We start from the raw sequence: 20,155 nt of genomic DNA on the forward strand, positions 1-20,155 counted from the left end.
CTTCACTGTGTTTTTAGAGCTACAGTTCACAGAGAATATGGAGGGCTCTCTGGAGAAGTTAAAATAAATCTGTGAAGTCTAAATTCTAGTAAGAGGCACAGCTAGGCTCCCAAGGCAGGCCCAGGACTCCAGAGTCCAAGGTCTTTTTTATGCTCTATCATCTTCAATGAGTTTGGGTTCCAAACTCATCTATCATCTGACCAAACTTCTTGTCAGCTCAGAGTTGCACTATTCACAAAAGCCCTCTCCTCTCTGTGGCAGTTTGAAGGTAATTGGCCCCCATAGGCTCATAGGGAGTGGCATTGTTAGGAGGTGTGGCCTTGTTGGAGTAGGTGTGGCCTTGTTGGAGGAAGTGTGTCACTGCAGAGGTGGGTTTTGAGGCTTCCTATGCTCAAGCCACACCCAGTGTGACAGTTCACTTCCTGTTGCCTGAAGGTCAAGATATAGAATTCTCAATTCCTTCTCTAACTTCATGTCTGCCTGTCCCACCATGATGATAATGGACTAAAACTCTGAACTGTAAGTCAGTCCCAACTAAATGTTTTCCTTTTTAAAAAGTTGTTGTGGTTATGGTGTCTCTTTACAGCAGTAGAAACCCTAACTAAGATACTCATTTACTGAAACCTGGCACAGATATAGCTAGATGTAACAGCTTCTCCAAGCTGAATGTCTACCACTGGACTGCCAGCCTTATTGAAGCAGCCGCATAGATCCGGACTTCTCAGAGGAGAGCCAAGGTTTGCTGTGAACAAGGTTTAAGTGGTGTCGTGGAAGGGGTCACAGACCTTTGGTCAAGGCGGAACTTAGTAAACAACAAAATAAATCAATGTCCACCTCTCTATCTTTGATCTCTTTAGAGACAAAGTTTATACAAAGTGTAGTATAATAGGAAATAAAAGAGAATTAGTATTATGGGCCAGTTCTCACAATGTCTTCCAAACATACAAAACTGATTGTTTTCTTTATTTTGTATCTAGATAATTTAGCAACTCAGTATGAACAGATTTACTCTTGGAATCTAAACTAGGACAGAACATAACTGCTTCTCCCTGTTATCTCCAAGATGTGTTGTTTTTATCCCCACAGGACAGGCTGCACATGGACCCCTTCCACCGCCCACTCAGGGCCTGGAGGAATCTTACTCCAGGGACTTAATTTCTTTCTACCTCAATTTCTCCAACTATAAGAGGAACCCAGTAGACTAGATACCCCTGGGTTCCCTTCCAGCCATGTGGTAAGCGAATGGTAAACAGCTGTGAGAGTCCATTCATTCATCCTTCCATTCTGAAAGAAGCCCAGGCTCATTATATTTACCAGCAAATCTACCTCCAGGAGGATGAACACAAGAAGAGAAGGGAAGGGCACAGAGCAGAGGGTAAGCAGAGGCAGGCAGAAGGTAAGGAGCTGCAGGGAAATGCAGTGAGCTGACATGACTTGGGCTGTGTGCACATCCTACTTCCTCTGGTCACATCCCTCCATGTTCCACCTACTTTACCTTAATTACACTCAGCTAAGGAGTAACCCGTGTGGGACTCTCGATTTCGTTTTCTGGATTGTTAGTAAAAGCACAGCAGACAGCACCCCAGCTACTTTCCAGGATGTGTGAGCAGGGATATAGCAGTTTCCAGCTGTTTGGCCTTTAAACTCTGATATTTACAGAAACTAAGCACTGGTCTAGGAGGTGACTGGGAGGGGACAGTGCACTGCATCCTGGTTATTTTGTTGCTGCTGCTTGTTTATTTGATTGTTTTTAGAAACAGGATTTTACTATAGCACCCGAACTCATAACAACCCACTGAGTGCTGGGATTACAGGCGTGAGCCACCATATCTAGCATTAACAATGTACAATTACACAGGAGGATTTTTCCAAGACTAGTATGTGAAGGTTTTGATGAGACCACAGATGGTCAGAGATCTTGTGACTGTGGCCTCTGGGAGACTGAAGACATGTATCCCAGAGATATTGTTCAGATTTTGACCTCTACAGTATTTAACCTATTTCTCACTCAGCTGTACTGGAACATCCTCCTTCTCTTGGTTTCTGTGATACCACGTCCTTTTATTCGTCCTCTATTTCTCAGCCACTCTCCAAACCACCTTCTTTCCACAGATTCCTTACTCTCTGGGAACTGCCATCCATTCTGCTCTCAAGGGTGCCCATCATCTCTACCTATGCCGAATTAGAAAGTACCTGTGCTGCTAGTCCAGACTATCCAACTGCCTACTCAGCACACACCAGGACACCCCACAGGGTGTGAAAAGCCCTAGACATTTCCACTGCCACTTCTCTTTCTCCCATAGTTGAGTGGGTGTTTCCCACCAAGCGGAAGTGTGATTGTTTGCGCTTGCCATGGCTCTTAAGATTAAAAAAATTCAAGATTCCATTGGATAGCTCCAAACCATAGTCACATAGATAGTCACATAGATGGCCCTGGTTAACCTTAGTAGGTTACAAAACACAATGAATAGATGTGAATGTGAGCGAGATTTGTGGGAACGTGGGAGGGTGGACAGTGGTGGGAGGGAGGTGGAAGGTGAGAGAGGTCAGTATGCAAGTTGTACGTGTGTGAAACTGTAAATAGTAATCAATTTTTAAAAGAAAATGTGAATCAAGCATAGCTTATTACATAAAAGGCCATCAGTAGCATTCAGATGTTTATTTTTGAATAATAAACATACATTTATAAAATGGAATCACAGGATAGAAGACACTTTTCCTTTTCCTTTTATGAATTATATGTCAGGGGTATATTTCTTTTAAAAATATTGATTAACACATAAATTCAGACTTGTTGAGAAGGATCAAGGTTTCTGACTTGTATTCTGTACTCCAGGTTTAATACGCTTTTTTCCAGTTCTTCAAAAGAGCATGGTCTCTCTCACTCATAGGCTTTTCCATCAATAATTCCTACTTACTGAGCATTGTTACTTCCCTACTTCTGCTTCACTGTCACCCAGAAACCCTTCTTAACTCCCTTCCCCCCCACACCCACAGGGCAAGCATCAGACGACCACAGTGCTTACTGGTATTCACTCAGCTGTCCACTTTGCCACAGTCCATGAGAAGACGTACCATACCCTATCTCAGCACCCACAGCCATGACCAGCATGCAGGGGCTCCATACAGATTTGCAGAATAAATAACGTTTTAAATGCATCACCGCTTTAAACAACAGCAATGTGGGTATCTAATCCTACTTTATTTGTGTGCAATGTAAGCTAACTGCTGAAGAAAAAAATATCTAGTTCATTTTCTGCTAGGCAAGCATTCTACTGACCTACACCCCAGCCATCATTTCCTCTTTTTAAACTTCTCTTTAAGCAATAGAATCTGTGTTTTCAAATGAAACCTGTGCTAGGTTTCATTATATAACAGTTTATATAAAGTGCACCCAGAATAGGGCTTCTCATGTAGGAACTGGGTCTTGGGGTCACTCTCAATCTTGAAAAACCAAGGAACCATGAGAACACCTAGAACTTCTTTTGCAAACTACTAATCCAGCCAATCCTGCTGCAACGCAGACAGAGTCACGCCACTTGACACATGCGTGAAGTATGACATATGAACTACGAGGCACTTCCATTAATAGGATTTGCCTCACTAACAAAATGAGGAGGCTAATTGGTGCCGTGGAACAAGTCTATTTTGACTTTCCTGACAGCGTTCTTCCAACTCGTGCTGAGAAAAGACACTTTCTCAGAGATGTAGAGTCCGACTCTGTAAGGGCATAGACAACATGGGAGGTGGTTCTGCACAGGGAAAAGCCTGAGGACTCAGCCTGGTGCTCTCTGCTTCAGGTGGAGCCCAGAGTCTCTATGAAAATTCTTCTTGGTGGTCGCGAGGGAGGACTGACTCCAGAGCCCGGGAGCTCGCTAGGTGGCATGCACTCTGCCACTGAGCTGTGCCCCGTCAACACATGGAGAGTTCTAAGCCTTGTGTGTTAGCATTTCCCCTTATCTACTCAGAACTGAAGTCCAGGGTTCTTTGCCTTACACAGTTTCTCTCATGAATTGTGTTTCCTGCCAAAGAGAACCAAGTTGCTCCAGACTGAACAGCGTGGTAGAAAAGCAGATACATATGACACTTATCAAGAGGAAATCATAACCACTCCAAACTTTGAAGTGCTTGGGAGAGAAGTACCATAGAGGCCCACACAGGGCAGGGTGAGGCTGTCCTATCTACCATTCTGGGGATTGAACCTGCATGTTCAGATGTTCAGGGCTCTGAACCAGTGGACATCCACCTCAGCCTGAAATCCAGCAAGCAATTGCTTCCTCGTGATTTATTGTGGAAAATGGGAATGGTTTTGAAATTTACAAATAGTGCTTGTTTTGACTATAGGCAAAGCTTGAAGTACGAATAAAACCCCAGTATTTTAAAAACATCTAATGGGGAGCACGGAATAACAGCATGCTTGAGCAACAGTATGATTAAAATCTCATTTTCTTTTATTGACTGCAATATTAAGAAAGAACCAAGCAAGGAAAGGAGCTTTTGTAATAACAGTTGAATTTTGACACTAGGGCCCTTGGGGAAAAGCTACGTTCTAACTTGGCTTACACTTACTCCACTGTGACACCCAGTAAACTCAACATAATTTTGTTATAAAAAATGAGTTTTTACAGAGGCAGATGAAGCAACTATCTGCCTGTCTGCTTAATAATCAGCACAGTCAGAATATAAGGATGGATAAGACAAGTCGATTTAGTTCTTCACTGAAAAGATTACAATCTAACATTTGGTCTCAGAAATTAGCAAGAAAATGGAGATAGATTTAGAGTAGGATGTGTTGCCATAGTAGTCAGCAGAAGAGACTCAACCTAGCCAGCGCCCTGAAGGGAGGCCTCTGGGCGGGTCACCCAATGCTGAGCCTTAAGGATAAATGAGATTGAAATGAGGGAAGAGAGAGGGGTTCTGAAGGAACCAGAAGAGTTCTGGATGAAACAGGAACAATGCAATGCTCACTTGCTGCACCACATGGCTGGAATAGGAAGTGTTGTCAGGGGATTTAGCTAACGTAGTGGCCAGACGAAGGCCACAAAAGGATACGAAGAGGAGTATGAACATCACTCTAGAAAAGCAGTTCTCAACCTATGGGTCCCGATCATCAGAAAACACATGTTTCCAATGGTCTTAGGAACTGGGATACCACTCAATATCAAAATTACAGTTATGGAATAGCAACAAAAATAATTTTATGGTTGGAGGTCACCACAACATGAAGAACTGTATTAAGGGTCACAGCATTAGGAAGGTTGAGAACCACTGCACTAGAGGATTCTGGGATTCAAGCAGAAAAAGATCATGATCAGATAAGTAAGTTAGAAATAATATGTTAGCAGTATGTTACCAAGAAATAATTTTCAGAATTGAAAACATGTCACATACAATGAAACCGACTACTTTATATGTCCTCTTAGTCACTTTTCTACTGATGTGAAGAGACACCATGACCAAGGTAACTTATAGAGTGAAAGAGTTTATTTGGGTCTTACAGTTCTGGAGGGTTAGAGTCCATGACCTCTTGGTGGGGAGCTGGCAGCAGGCAAGCATGGCCCTGGAGCAGTAGCTGAGAGCTCACATCCTGATCTCCACCACAAGGCAGAGAGAGAGAGAGAGAACTGGGAATGATGTGGACCTTTGTAACCTCAAAGCCTGCCCCAGTGACACACCTCCTTCCCAAACAGTTCACTAACAGAGGACCAAGTATTCAAATATACGAGCCTGTGGAGGCTGTTCTCATCCAAACCATCAACTGTACTACCCTGAAAATAACCAGCAAGTATACTGCACACATGTGTGCTTAAAGAGGCCCAGGCTTCGAGATGGCTCAGTGGTCTGCTGCCAAGCCTAATGACCTGAGTTTGATTCCTAGAACCCACATGGTGGGAGGGGAGAACTAACTCCAGGAAGCTGTCCTCTTAACCCATAAGTGTGCTATGATACATGTCCATACACACAAAACAAATACATAAAAATGTAATTTAAAACAAGTTTTTTGAAAGCACTAGCAAAAAAAAATTTCACAAAAACAAAAAACACCCCTGCACCTCTTTTTAAGTTAGAATGAACTGTGGCTGGCAGAATCGCCATGGCTGAGACATGCTCTGCCCATGAGGGGTCCTCCCTGGGTGATTTGCCAACCTCCACTGCTCAGTGAACCCCATGAGCTCCCACAGGCTGCCGTGCTCAGTGTTTGTTCCAGGGGAAAGAATTCTGACGACAAAGGAGGCATTGGCATTAGTGTTCTTGAAATGAGCCCCAAGTCGTTCACTAGTACTAAACCAAGTAGGATGCAGCGAGTCCTGCATAGGAATCACTTCAGACAACCACAGGATGATTTTTACAAAAGGACACAGCTTTAGCTGGTGAGCGTTGCCGCCTGAAATCTAACCTCAAATCGGGAAGACTGAAAAGTGCGTGACAGCAGGAGCCTGCTCACCTCACGCTGCAGAAAAAGCCAGGAAGTTTGGGGTTGTGAACATCATCTCCCCCAAATTTGGGAGGGATGTGAAAATTCCACTAAGCACTTGAGACCTCAGCTCGATGCTTCCTCACTGTGCTGCTGCTGCGCTGAACAATACAGCGGCTGTCAAGGCAGCAGGTGCTGGTTTGCCATGCATCCTCAGCTTCTCTCTCCAAGCCAGCGGACGTTTCCAAGAGGGCTGTGCTTTTCGCTGGCACTCAGAACACTGGCCCCAATACAGTTCCAGCACTGATCGTCAGCTCAGTCTGCTGGGCTTCACCCTGAGTGGTCCTGGGGCCTGGAATACAAAACATAGGCTGGAAGCAACTGCCTGTGCCTCAAAATCTGCGTGTTAGCATGTGTGCCGTGGGCTTGGTCCTGGAGCAGAATAAGAGCCTTGGCAGCAGCCTTGGAGATGCTTGGTTCCCTTCACCAAAGACAGGTGGAAGAGCATGTGATATCACTCGTTGTCCTCAAGGACTGTGTGTGTGATTAGTGGGGTCCCCCAGGAGGAATGGTGGCTGCTCCCTTCTGTACAGGCAGTGCCAGAGGAGCCAATACTTGTGGAGGAATGCTTTCGTAACGAAGCTATGGAACTCGGGATGAGCTCCTTGGAAGGGCGTAGGCATTTAGCAAGCACTGGGGCCTCCATATATAATGTAATGCTGTCACAAGGGAAGATATTCGGAAGTTGGCAGGCCCCAAGCAAAGCTTTTTGGAGATAGAGCATTTGGGAAGACATCCTAACCAATATATAGTCTGACTTCGAACCAAAGGGCAAATTGAAAGTAACTTGGGAATTGTTACAAAAATTTACTGTAGTATTGGCTCTCAAATAAGTTTGTGATCAATTCTTCTTTCCCCAAAGAACAGTAAAACACTCACAGCTCTCTGCAGAGCTGGTGGTCCTCAATGGCCATCATAAGCCTAACAGAAGCTAGAAGCTTTTTTTTTTTTTTCCCCTAGTCTCTAAGCTGCTTTCCCAATGCATTCCAGTGTTTCTTGTCTATTCCAGTCACTCTACAGAAAGAGACGAAGTGGGCCATTTGAGGGGCTCCCACGGGGAGTGGTTTAGGTGTAAAATGCTCAGCCCTAGGAGACTGACATGGTGGCTGTCGGTGGTGCCTTCCGGGACCTGTAGTTCACAGCACAAGGTGGTGGTATGGTTTTGATAGGAACACTAGGCTAAGGAAGAGTTGTTTATACATCACATTTGTTTAGCTCTAAGAAAGACTAATTGACTTGTATGTTGATGGAGAAAAATCATAAGGCAGAGAAGTTGTGGGGTACATATGTGGGGGAGCATGGTGGAGAACATGAGGTTTCTAGGTAGACTGGATCAGAACATACTGAAATATTTAATCATGAACAAAATGAAAAGTTCCACTTACGATAAAATGGGGGAAAGAGGGACAAGATAATTGGACAGTGGTAAAATTGGGGGATTTTTCAGGAAGTTGGCAAGGGTTTGGATGTAGATGAGTGAGTAAGTGTGAGGATGGAGGGGGAACTCACATACCATGAGAAAAACCAGAGAATACCTAAAGACTGGGAAGGGAAGTTTGGAATCCCAGCTAGCAGACTCTGAGGAGGGGCTTCCTGGGCACTGAAAGACTAGAATTGTGTTAGTTATGTTTCTTATTGTGACATAATACCCAACAGGACCAACTTAAGGGAGAGGGGTTCCATTTAGCTTGCAGTTTTAGGGGACACAGTTCATTGTGGGAGCAGAGTGAGGCAGCTGATCACACTGCACCCACAGTCAGGAATCGGAGTGAACAGGAAATGGGACCAAGCTCTCCAACTTCAAGGCCCGCCCCCAGTGACCTACTTCTGAAGCACTTTTTAATTTAAATTAGAATAGCTTTTTAAAAGGAAATCCACTGAAGAAGTAATACTGTAGATAGTTTGTAAACAATGTGATCTTGTAGAGCAGACATCAGACTTCTTCACAGCCCTGTGTTTAAGTAGATGTCTATCATAGAAACTTTGCTGCAAAGGGAGTATGACATTGTTTTAGTCTGGAACATAACTAACCTTTGGCGTTGTTGTAGATGATGTTAGACTCTTTGGGAATAGCACTGTCTAGATTAACTCAGGTCTCATATTGTGCAGAACCCACGGGACACAGCATGATGAACTGGGGTACAAATATATTTACCTCTCTTGCTCCAAAGCTCTCCAGGTTCCTGCTGGTATCCATCCACTGTGAAGTCAGAGGCTCCTCTATGGAGCAGAGTTCCATTAGCTGTTCATTGAACTGTCCATCCATCCATTCCCCCCCCACCACCCCCCCTGCTGGATGCTCCTCTTCTGTGCATATGTTTTCTACCCTGAAAATAGCTTTTACCAACTATTGAGTATGTATCAGAAAAAAAAGGAAATTTAGATAACAAATTGAAGAATAATGCAAAAACATCCAAATATTCAGCACTACCCTTCAGATATATGGGACCATAAGCAAATACTTTTGTGAGGTCTCTATCCATAGGAGTAATTTCATTTAAAAAACTGTAAAACAGAATATATGGACCAATATGAGGAATTGTGATTTATCAATAAAAATTTAAAATAAATTATAAAAATAGAAAGGTTGCCCCTTGGTGTCTGCTGGGGATTGGTTCCAAGATGCTCAAGAATATTTTTTTTTTTTTTTTTTTTTTTTTTTTTTTTTGGTTTTTTGAGACGGGGTTTCTCTGTGTAGCTTTGTGCCTTTCCTGGAACTCACTTGGTAGCCCAGGCTGGCCTCGAACTCACAGAGATCCGCCTGCCTCTGCCTCCTGAGTGCTGGGATTAAAGGCGTGCGCCACCACCGCCCGGCTAAGAATATTTTATACAGTGTTACAGTACTTTCATATAGTTGAGCCGTGTCCTCTTGAAATGACTTATAGTCAGAGTACAATCTGAATACTCTAACATGGTTGTTATACTATATTGTTCCCGGAATATTAACAAGGGCGAAGTCCACATTCAGCATAGACACAATTTAAATACTTTCTGTCTGTGACTGAATGTACACATAATGTAGACCTCAAGCGTCCCCCAAAACCTCAAGGTCACTAAGGCAGCGGTATTCAGGATGCCTCCTTGAGAGGTGATTAGCCTCATGAGAAGGTAATCCATTGGTGAGTGAGCTTAAGGGGATGTCAGGAGAAAGTACAACTTTAGGAGGCAGTGCTTAGTTAGAAGTAGATCCCTCAGCATGCCTCGCCCCACCCCTCCCTCTCCCTCCCACCCTTCCCTCTGTCTCTCTTCCTCCCCCTTCCCTCCCTTCTCTCCTTCCCTCCCTCCCTCTCCCTCTCTCTTCCTCTCTCCCTCCCTCTCCCTCTCTCTTCCTCTCTCACCTTCCCCCTGTCTCTCCCTCCCTCCCTCCCTTCCTCTTCCTCCCTCCCTCCCTTCCTCTTCCTCCCTCCCTCTCCTCCTCTTCCTCCCTCCCTCTCCCTCCCTACCTTCCACTCCCTCCCTCCCTCTCTCTCCCTCCCCCTCCCCTTCCTCCCTTTCCCTCCTAGACATTATGAGTTGACAGCTTTGCCCTACCTCACACCCTACCTCTGCCTCTTCACAGTCCCAGAAACCATGAAGCCGAGCGATCAAAAGGCTGAAACCAAACTCCTCCATTCTCCTCTAAGACAATTTCTGCATCAGATACATTTCCATTTACAATGTTTCTGTTGTCAGTTAGTGTTTTCTAACTTCTGTCAGTTACGATCCCCAGGTTATCTAGAGAGGACACTACTAATCCATACAGAGCTGTCGTTGCTCTTTTTTAGAAATTTCTAACTTAATTGCACTGTGATTAGAAATTCTGGTCTATGTGATTTCAGTGTCTCTAAAATTACTGTGGACAACTTTATAATCTTAGAAATTTGGGCAGTTTTTTTAAAAAGACTCCATGTTAGCTGAAAAGGGTGCGTAATCAATCTCCTGCAGTGAGGTGCAGTGTTCTTTCCAGTCACTTTGGGGTCTAATCTGTCCTTTTACTGAGTTTATGGCTTGATCCAGGTATTTCCACGTTGAGGGCACTCTCCTGGCGTCCTGAAGAACTAACTCACCCTCTTAGCAAAATGACTCCCTAGCTCAGAACAGTTTTGGCCTTGAACACTGTTTTGTCTGGTATTATTATAGAAATACCAACTCTTCTGGACTCCTCTACAAAGTATAGAGGTTGGTCTTCTCCTTCTTCTTCTTCTTCTTCTTCTTCTTCTTCTTCTTCTTCTTCTTCTTCTTCTTCTTCTTCTTCTTCTTCTTCTTCTCCTTCTCCTTCTCCTTCTCCTTCTCCTTCTCCTTCTCCTTCTCCTTCTCCTTCTCCTTCTCCTTCTCCTTCTCCTTCTCCTTCTCCTTCTCCTTCTCCTTCTCCTTCTCCTTCTCCTTCTCCTTCTCCTTCTCCTTCTCCTTCTCCTTCTCCTTCTCCTTCTCCTTCTCCTTCTCCTCCTCCTCCTCCTCCTCCTCCTCCTCCTCCTCCTCCTCCTTCTCCTTCTTCTTCTCCTCTTCTTCTCTTTCTCCTCCTCCTCCTTCACCTTCTTGTGATTTTTTCAAGATGCCATCTATCTCTAGTTGCTTAAATTTTTGATATTTTTAACATTAGCTCTCCCCCTTATTTTTTTTTTGTGTTTTTTAATGGGTCTTGAATCTTCCATATTTTACTTTTCTCTGTTCTCATCTTCTTTTATGTTTATTATTTTCCACTTTTCACAGTTTTCCTTTTTTGTTAAGAAGTCATACACTCTGTATATGTGTGTGTGTGTGTGTCTATGTCCGTATGTCTGTGTGTGTGTGTGTGTGTGTCCTGCATGTATGTCTGCACCTTGTGCATATGTGGTACCAGCAGGAGCCAGAAGAAAGTGTCAGATCCCTTTGGCATCAAACTCCTACATGAACACACCTCCGAAGTTTTCCTTCTTTTTTTCAGTTATTACTTAAATTCTGCCTGCCTTCTCCCTTCTTCCCCATGTGTATAGAATTGTGATCAGACGCTCCTCACAATGTCGCATGTTGTATAAACTCTTTTTCATATTTCCCATCTTCTGGGGCCACATCCTGGATGTTTTCTCTGACCTGCCCTTCCCAGGTTGTCCTCCCATCACGGTTATTCCGCTGTGAAACCCATCTGTTGTGCTTTCACTGTTGGTTTGTTTGAATTGAATGTGCACAGGTGTTTGCCCGCATACGTGATTGTGCGCCGCTTTCACGCCTGGCAGCCGTGGAGGCCAGAAGAGGATGGTGGCTCCCCTGGAACTGAGTTATAGATGGTTGTTAGCTGCCACGTAGGTGCTGGGAATCAAACCCAGGTCCTCTGGAAGAACAGCCAGTGCTCTTAACCTATGAACCACCTCTCCAGCATCTTGTATGTTTTTAAATTCACACATGATATATTAGACTTCTAGGTTTTTTTTTTTTCCTTGAGTCTGTCAAACTTTCTGGTTATGCTTTCTGGATATTTTAAATTTTCACTTATTTTTTCAACATAGTTAACATACTTATTTTATATTTGGTACCTCCTCATTCTGATAGCGACTGCTTCCCAGCCTGTCTGCCGCCTTGTTCTTGCCAGCCCCTGCACGTGGAACACTGTTTCCTTTCGTGTTTTCTGCGTGTGATCACGTGCTCTTGTTTCTTTAGAATTTATCAATGGTGAGTTGTGGAATCTTCTGTTGAAAATGGCACCCCCAGAATGATCTGCATTTGTTCCTGCCACTTTCCTGGAAACTACTAATTAAGATTTACTTGACTTGAGTTTTTTGGACCCCTGGGTACAGTATAAATTTGGACTGCAAGATGAGGAGAGCTGGCTAGCTATAATCTCAGGAGAGCTTTCCCGCTCTCGGACAGGCAATTCTCTTGTAATTGTTCGCAGGACAAAGGAAAGGCACGAGGTTATTTGTGATTCATCCTCGCACAGAGGATACAGCCTTCTGCAGACTCAGCTTCAGGCAGAAGAGTCCCTGTACCCCTGGCTTGGTGTCCACCCTGACTGCTGTGTTCACGGAGACAAATGCTCTTCAGCAAAAGCTCCCTCAAGTACATGCTCATCTCCTGGGTTTCACTTGCATTAAAGGTTGACTTCTTTTCTTTGCCATCACAAAAATGTTTTTCAAAAGATTAAAAAGTAGGTTGGAAGACTTAATATTGTGATAATATCCCTTATCAAAAGCAATCTCCTGATTCTGTGTAATCCCAATCAAGGGTCTGGGGTCATAGGTCACAGGTCATAGGACATAGGTCATAGGTAAAGTGCTTACTGTGCAGGCATAAGGACCTGAGTTTTTCCACACCACCCTCATAAAAAGCCTGAGAGTGACTGAGAAGCTTATAATCCCAGTGCGGCAGAGGCAGAGAGAGTGGGTCCCTTCAGTCCTGTGCCATGCGGCGTAGGTGAACAGGTGAACCACAGGCCTGTGGGAGACTCTATCTCCAAACACAAGGTAGAACTCAAGAAGACTAATACCAGAGATGTCCTCTGGCCCCTTCATATACCAACATACATGTTTACATGCACCTGCACACACACACACACACACACACACACACACACACACACACACACGTTCATACTAAAAAGAAAAGAAAAAGGAAACACAGGGCAATCTCACTCAAAATCCCAATACCACTATTCATAGAAACATAAAAAATAAGCATGCTGGGTGGTGGTGGCAGTGGCGGTTGGCAGCAGCGGTGCATGCCTTTAATCCCAGCACTCAGGAGGCAGAGGCAGGCAGATCTCTGTGAGTTCCAGGCCAGCCTGATCTACAGAGTGAGTTCCAGGACAGTCAGGGCTACACAGAGAAACCCTGTCTCAAAAAAAAACAAAATAATAACAATCATAATTATAAGCATAAAATTCATGTGGAAGCACAAAAAAAACCCTGGGCTAATAGCCACAGCATCTTAGAGCAGAAAGGATACTGCTAGAGGAATCACCACACTTTATTTCACGTTATACGACAAAGCCATAGTAACAAAACAGCATGGTACTAGAACAAAACAGACATATAGACCAATGGAATCGAAGACCCAGATATCAGCCCATACATCTATAGTCACATGATTTTTGACCAAGATATAAAAATGCAGATGGGAGAAAAGACAGACATTTCAATGTATGGTTCTGGGAAACTGGGTATCCAGATGGAGAAGAGTAAAATCTCCTATCTCTCATCATGCACAAAAACCATCTCCAAATGGATCAAATATACTAAAGTATGACCTGAAACTCTGAAATTGATAGAGAATAAAGGAAAAATACTTCAAAGTATAGGCATAGGCAAGGACTATGCCTCAATGGGATCCAATGCTTAGAAAATAATACCAACAATTGACAAATGAGGCCCTCCTGAAACTAAAAGGCTTCTGTACCAAGGAGACAATTAACCAAGTAAAGAGACAGCCTACAGAATGGAGAAAATCTTTGCTGCTTAAAAAATGGCAGATTATTAATATCTAAAATATACAAGGAGCATTAAAAAGTTAAACAATGAGAAATCAAACAAGCCAATCGATCAGAAGATGAAACACAAAAAGTTAACAAATACATGACAAGAATGGTCAATCTCAGTAGCCAACAGAAAAATGGATAGAAAAATGTGATGTATAAACACAGTGAAATTTTATCTCAGCCACAAAGAAGAATGAAGTTATGTTGTTTATAGGAAAATGGCCACACCTGGATACAAATCATTTTGGGTGAATTAAGCCAATCTCAGGAAGATCCTCAGGCAGCAGGCAGAGCAATAGAGACTAGCCTGGATTGGGCTTTTGAAACCTCGAAGCTCACCCCCAGTGACGCACCTCCAACAACAAGGTCTATGAGTCTATGGGGGACTAGACTTCCACAGGAAGGATAATAAAAGAAAGGGCGGGAGTTACTAAAACTAATGAATCAACTTTAGTCTAATAGCATCTACTATTTCTCAGACTGTGCTAGAATTCCCTCCATCTTCCCTAGTGTTGTGGTTTGTATACAAAACATCCCGCAAAAAGGCTCATGAGTCAAAGGCTTTTAAGCAATGACTGAAAAACAAGGGCTCTGATCTCATCAATGGATTGAGCCATTGACACCCTTGAAAGTTGATGGCATCATTGGTGGGTAGGAAATTTGCAGAGGCGGGGCCTACTTGGAGGAAGTAGGACAACGGGGTGTATCTTCGGGGGATACAGTTTGTTGTGATCCTGCGCTCATCTGTCATGTGCTTCATCACATGCTGCCCACCATGATGTTCTGCCTCATCCATACGGGTCCAGAGCAATGGAGCCCAGTATCCAGGGGCCGAAAGCTCTGAGCCCTGAGCCACAGTGCATCTCTCCTCCCTAGAGTTCCCTATGTTCAGGCATTTTACCACAGCAACAGCAACTGACTGCCATACCCACTCTTCTTGCCCAGGAGTCTTCATTCTCTTCAGTTTCTATCTACGACATTTCCTCAAGACCAGAAACCTACTGGTGAACTCCAACAGAAATTCTGAGGACAAATAATTCTAAAAGACAATAGATAGATAGATAGATAGATAGATAGATAGATAGATAGATAGATAGATAAGGAGGGAAGGAAGGAAGGAAGGAAGGAAGGAAGGAAGGAAGGAAGGAAGGAAGGAAGGAAGGAAGGAAGGAAAATAAAGAAACCCCAAGGGAATGTCCCCTAGCTCATATTTGGAAGTGAGTGTAGTTGACTAAGGATAATCTCACTTATGAACATATAAATTGAAAAATCAAGCAAAAAAAATTGAAAAATCAGAAGAAAAAAATGATAGCAAAGCAAATGTTCAAATGTATACAAAAATTAACAAATCATGATCATGGTATTTATACTTCAAAAATTCAAAGATGGGTTAATATTTAGAAATCTATTAATGAAGTAAATTAATATGTTAAAGGAGAAAAACATACTATCATTTCAACACATGGGAAAAACATTGAAATTCGGTGTCCATTCCAATAATAGCTCAGACTCAGAAGGGTGTTTTCCTAAGCTGCTAAGGCATATCCGCTGTAACATACAGCAAGCAGCATGCTTGACTCTTGTGGGACATTTGTAGACTGAGCGAAGGTGTGCTGCTGTGATTGGTGTGATAGAAAGCTGAACAGCCAATGGCTAGGCAGAAAATACAAGCAGGATTTCTGGGAAGACAGAGGAAGAAGAGAAGAACCTAGGTGCTTGGGAGATGCCAGGAGACAGAGAGAAAAAACAGGAGGTGCAAGATGGAAAAGAGATAACGCTATGTAATAGAACGTAGGTTAATTTAATAAATGGGTTAATTTAAGTTATAAGAGCTAGTTAGAAACAAGCCTAAGCTGTAGGCTGAGCTTTCGTAATTAATAAGAAGTCTCCATGTTGTTATTTGGGAGCTGGCTGGCAGGACATAAAAAGACTCATTACATTCAATAGTAAAACATGGGAAACATGTCATTTATGGCTGTGAATACAACTACTGTTCATCACTCCTCCAGAGGACCTAGCTATCTCAAGCAATCCAGAATAAACCTGATGAATACATGTGTGCATAGAAAGATACAAAACTAGGGATCCCACTGGACATGACTACCTCCTTTTGGTCATAGCCACCATTTTGTGTACCAGGTTACCCAGCATGCATCCCAACCCCTATAGGGCAAATAAAGTTGTTAAGGCAGTCAGCTGGGCATGGTGTGCCAGCCCCTGATACTTCCTTCTTTACTGACATTGGAACATGTTAATCGTTTTTGAGAATGGCCAGGCGCACTCTGGTTGACTCTGGCCCATCTTTGCTTAGCTGAGCTGACGAGAGTGTGAGAACCCATACGTTACACTCTATAATCCGGACCATCTGCCTTTGGTTCTATACTTTTCGGATCATTCTCGCACAATGGGACTAGTTCTTACCGAAGCACAAATTCATTATTCACAAGTTACATGTGACCGTTTACATACAAATCTCAGGAATGTATAAATTTTGAAATCCTCCCCGCTGCCGGCAGTGTTCAGAAAGCGGCACGCAATAGGCACTGAAAGTGACCACATTCTAAATGAGGCCTGGACGCCATGAAGAATTTTTCTCTGGACTGACAAGACAGTAGACTAACAGCCACTGTGTCTAGTAGCTTCCACATACAAGGATACAACCAACCGTGGACAATATTATTTTAAAAACACATCAGTACTGAACAGATATCGACATCATTCCTGAACGGTACTGAATAAGAAATAGTTACAGCATTTGAATTGTACTAGTTACTGTGAGTAATCTGGAGTCAGAGTGGCCCACCCCAGAAGCTGCCCTAGCCATCCCAGGCTTGGAACCCAACCCCCCAAGTTTGACCAAAGAGATTTTAAAAGCGGGTTTGAAAACAGTCGGCAAGGCATTCTTTCTCACCAGTTGAGGCTAGCTTCTTCTGAACCCCGAGTGCCCCATATTCTTTTCTAGAGGTCAGAGATGAGGCCGAGAGCGGCAGCTGGCTGCACAGGAAACTGTTGGAAGACGGAGAGACTCCAGTGGGGGGAAGACTTCCAAGAGATGAGTTCCGGAGAAGCCCGGAAGGATGCCAAACAACTTCCCCGGTGGCTCTCGTCAGTATCCCCTGTGAATACTGTCATCAAGATTTTCCTTTTTTTAAAAGATTTTGGATTTAGCCAATAAAAAAAAAAATACTAAGAAATCGTTTCTCAAGCAGGGGGAAAAAAAAGATGGGGGATGAGAATAGTAGGTTGTGCCAGATGTTACTGAGAAATAAAAAAAAAAAAAAAAAAAAGACAATGTAGCCATGCAGGTCAGGGTGAGGAACAGGACTCTAAAGGAGCATCCAGGGGACAGTAGGTTACAGTGGGTTGAGTGTGTAGTGGGAAATTAGGAATAGGGAACTGTTTTTTTAACTCTGGTTAGAAAGGGGAGAAAAAACTCTTTTTCTCGGTATCTAGGTGAGAAAGGTGGAAAGAGGAGGAGGAGAGATTAATGAAGGTGTGCCTAAAGCAAGTAGGAAAGGCTGGGTTCTAGGTGAGCAGACTAGATACAAGCTGAAGGTAAGACTCGGCTTTCACAGAAATGATAGTCTTGTTTTCAAAGATGGCTTCAAAGAGCAACCGTGTGCTGCTTTTGCACTAAACTATCTTTAACTATAGACTTCAACTGTACTTAAACTTCAATAAAACTCAATGGACTACAGTATGACTACCAACTAATGTTCTTGAATGTACCATGATATCAAGTCCTCAGCTGTTACTAGGGCATTTGTTCAGTGGTTGGAGAGAAGCATGTGTTGTTCAGGTTAGGGAGAGGTCATCATGTGGTCTCAGCTCCCTCTTTCAGGACAGCAAACTTTCTGTTGCATTGTGATCTATTCTTCACTTGTAGAATAGGTGAGCCTCTATAAATTAAACCTTTATGACCTATAAAGCTAAATTGAAGATAATGTCCCTGAAGACAAATTCTATACTACCAAATGCAGATCAATAATGGTATGTGTGTGTGGGGAGTGGAGTCTTTACAGTATCTTCAAAGTTCCTAAAGAAAAGCCCAGTGTTGTGTGGGACCCTTATGGGGGGGGGGGTGTTTCCTTACCAACTGGTTAAGGCTTGCAAAAATGCCAATCCAAAAGAATTCTAATTAAAGGTTTTGGGTTTTTTTTTTAATTGTTTTTTTTTTCCTGACAAATCTCCCTAGAGAAAGTAAATGTTTCAGTGTTCTAAATATTTTCAAACTATGATCAAAAGTACAACCATGGATCTAAAAGACACCATTGGAGACACAGTAGATAAAATTTTCCCTGGAAGCTAAAGTTTTCCCCATTGCTGTGGCTTCTTTTTCTCCCCATCCTGATGATCCTAATCCTCTCCCCACTTCTGCTCTTGATTTTATTACTGTTGCAAAATGTGGTCATTTGAATGTAATAGGCCCCCTTAATCTCATAGGGAGTGGTACTATTTGGAGGTGTGGCTTTTTTTAGACTGGGTACAGCCTTGTTGGAGGAAGTGTGTCATTATGGGGGAGAGCTTCGACGTTTCCTGTGCTCAGGATACTGCCCAGTGTCTCAGTTGACTTCCTATTGCCTGTAAGATGTAAGAATCTCAGCTACTTCTCCAGCACCACGTCTGCCTGAAGGCTGCCATGCTCCCTGTCCTGATGATGATGGACTGAACCTCAGAAACTGTAAGCAACCACCTCAATTAAATATTTTCCTGTATAAGAATTGCCATGATCACGGTGTCTCTTCGTAGCAATAGAAACCCTAACTAAGACACAAGCCTGTAGCACATAGTGTTGTAGCAGGCTTTCTTTTAGGCCACCAACTGGCTCCCAAATCATGACACAGAGACTTATTATTGGTTATCAACACTTGGCCTTATCTTAGCTGTTATTTTAATGTTTCTCTTTCTCTATGTTTTGCCTCGAGCTTTTTACCTTTCTTTTTTTCTGTGTGTCCTACTTCCCTGCTTATCATGTCTGTCTGTCTGGTGGCTACCTGGCTTCTGGCCCCAGGAGTGTCCCTCTTTTCTCTCTCATTCTCTTCTCTCTTGTTCTCTCTCCAGCCTAGATTTCTCCTATTTATTCTCTGTCTGCCAATCCTGCCTAACCCTCTCCTGCCTAGCTTTGGCTGTTCAGTTTTTTATGCCTTAGGCAGTCAAGGTGAAACAGTAACACATTTTATATAATTAAACAAAGGCAGCATAAACAAATGTAACACACCTTCACACAGTTAAAGTAATATTCTGCAGCATAAACAAATGGAACACAACTTTGCCTAGTTAAAATAATATTCCACAACATTTTCCCTTTTTGTCTAAATAAAAAGAAAGGTTTTAACTTTAACTTAGTAAGACTATATACAATAAGAACAGTTATCAAGTAAGAATTATATTTACAATATCCAGTACATTTATATTTGGCAAATCCAGAGAAAATCCCCCATTATCTAGTCTATCTTGACAAGTCCAAAGTTTTGTGCCTGTTTTCCCTTCTATCATAACTAAGAAAAACTGTAATTATAACTATTTTGTCTTCAACTTCATCAAGGACACCAGAAGGATAAAATATTACCTGAATAAACAGAAAGTGTAGTGAAAGCCACTTCCAAAACTATAGAAATGGCAGACATCTTGCTGCCTGGACAGTCACCCAAGGTTCCTCTGCAACATTGGGGCATCCATCTGCTGCCTACAGGCCTAGAATATCTGGCAGACTCTTCTATGAAGCAGGAATTTTGAAAGACTGTCCAGCCTTGTTTTGGCAAAGTTCAACCATCTTTTTCCTTTTTCCAGTTTGTACAGCACATTTTCAGCAGCCAAGGCAAGAGCAGTTTCTTTGCCAAGTGGCCAACTCTGCCACAGTGAAAGCAAATTCCAGATGGAGTTTCTCTGAAGTAAACTTGTGCTGCCAGGAGTAGACATGTCTCGCTGTCATGAAAAGCCTTAGATTTTTCAACATTATAAGTTCATTAAACATCATAAATGCCATATTCTGTATGTCTTCAAAGTGTTTGAAGACTATCTATCTATCTAAAATATATCTCTGTATGATCTTGAAAACATACCTAACATAACTACAAGTTTGATTATTACAGATGACTGTTAACCTGCATTTCTTAATTATACATTACATTTTAAAATGAGCTACATAAGCACAATACCCCAAACAAGAGTAGAAACATATATACAGTGTAGCTAAAGTTTCCCCGCCTTGCCCACAGTCTGGACAAATCTTTGTCACCCGCCAGTCCCACAGC

The 20,155-nt window shown here is 42.9% G+C and overlaps 1 long non-coding RNA gene across 2 annotated transcripts; it reads left to right on the plus strand.

Moving 5' to 3' along the window:
- The first annotated feature begins 202 nt into the window (after positions 1-202).
- Positions 203-17,957, plus strand: LOC143267575 (uncharacterized). 2 transcript variants are annotated; one of them, XR_013042838.1, is made up of 3 exons: positions 405-519; positions 1,087-1,375; positions 16,864-17,957. It is a non-coding gene; the product is annotated as an uncharacterized LOC143267575 (long non-coding RNA). The 2 variants fall into 2 exon arrangements; XR_013042837.1 differs by lacking the exon at positions 16,864-17,957 and having other exon boundaries at positions 203-519; positions 1,087-2,804.
- The last annotated feature ends 2,198 nt before the right edge of the window (positions 17,958-20,155 follow it).

Source organism: Peromyscus maniculatus, chromosome 10 (assembly GCF_049852395.1).
Source record: "Peromyscus maniculatus bairdii isolate BWxNUB_F1_BW_parent chromosome 10, HU_Pman_BW_mat_3.1, whole genome shotgun sequence".
In the NCBI taxonomy this organism is placed as follows: Eukaryota; Metazoa; Chordata; class Mammalia; order Rodentia; family Cricetidae; genus Peromyscus; species Peromyscus maniculatus.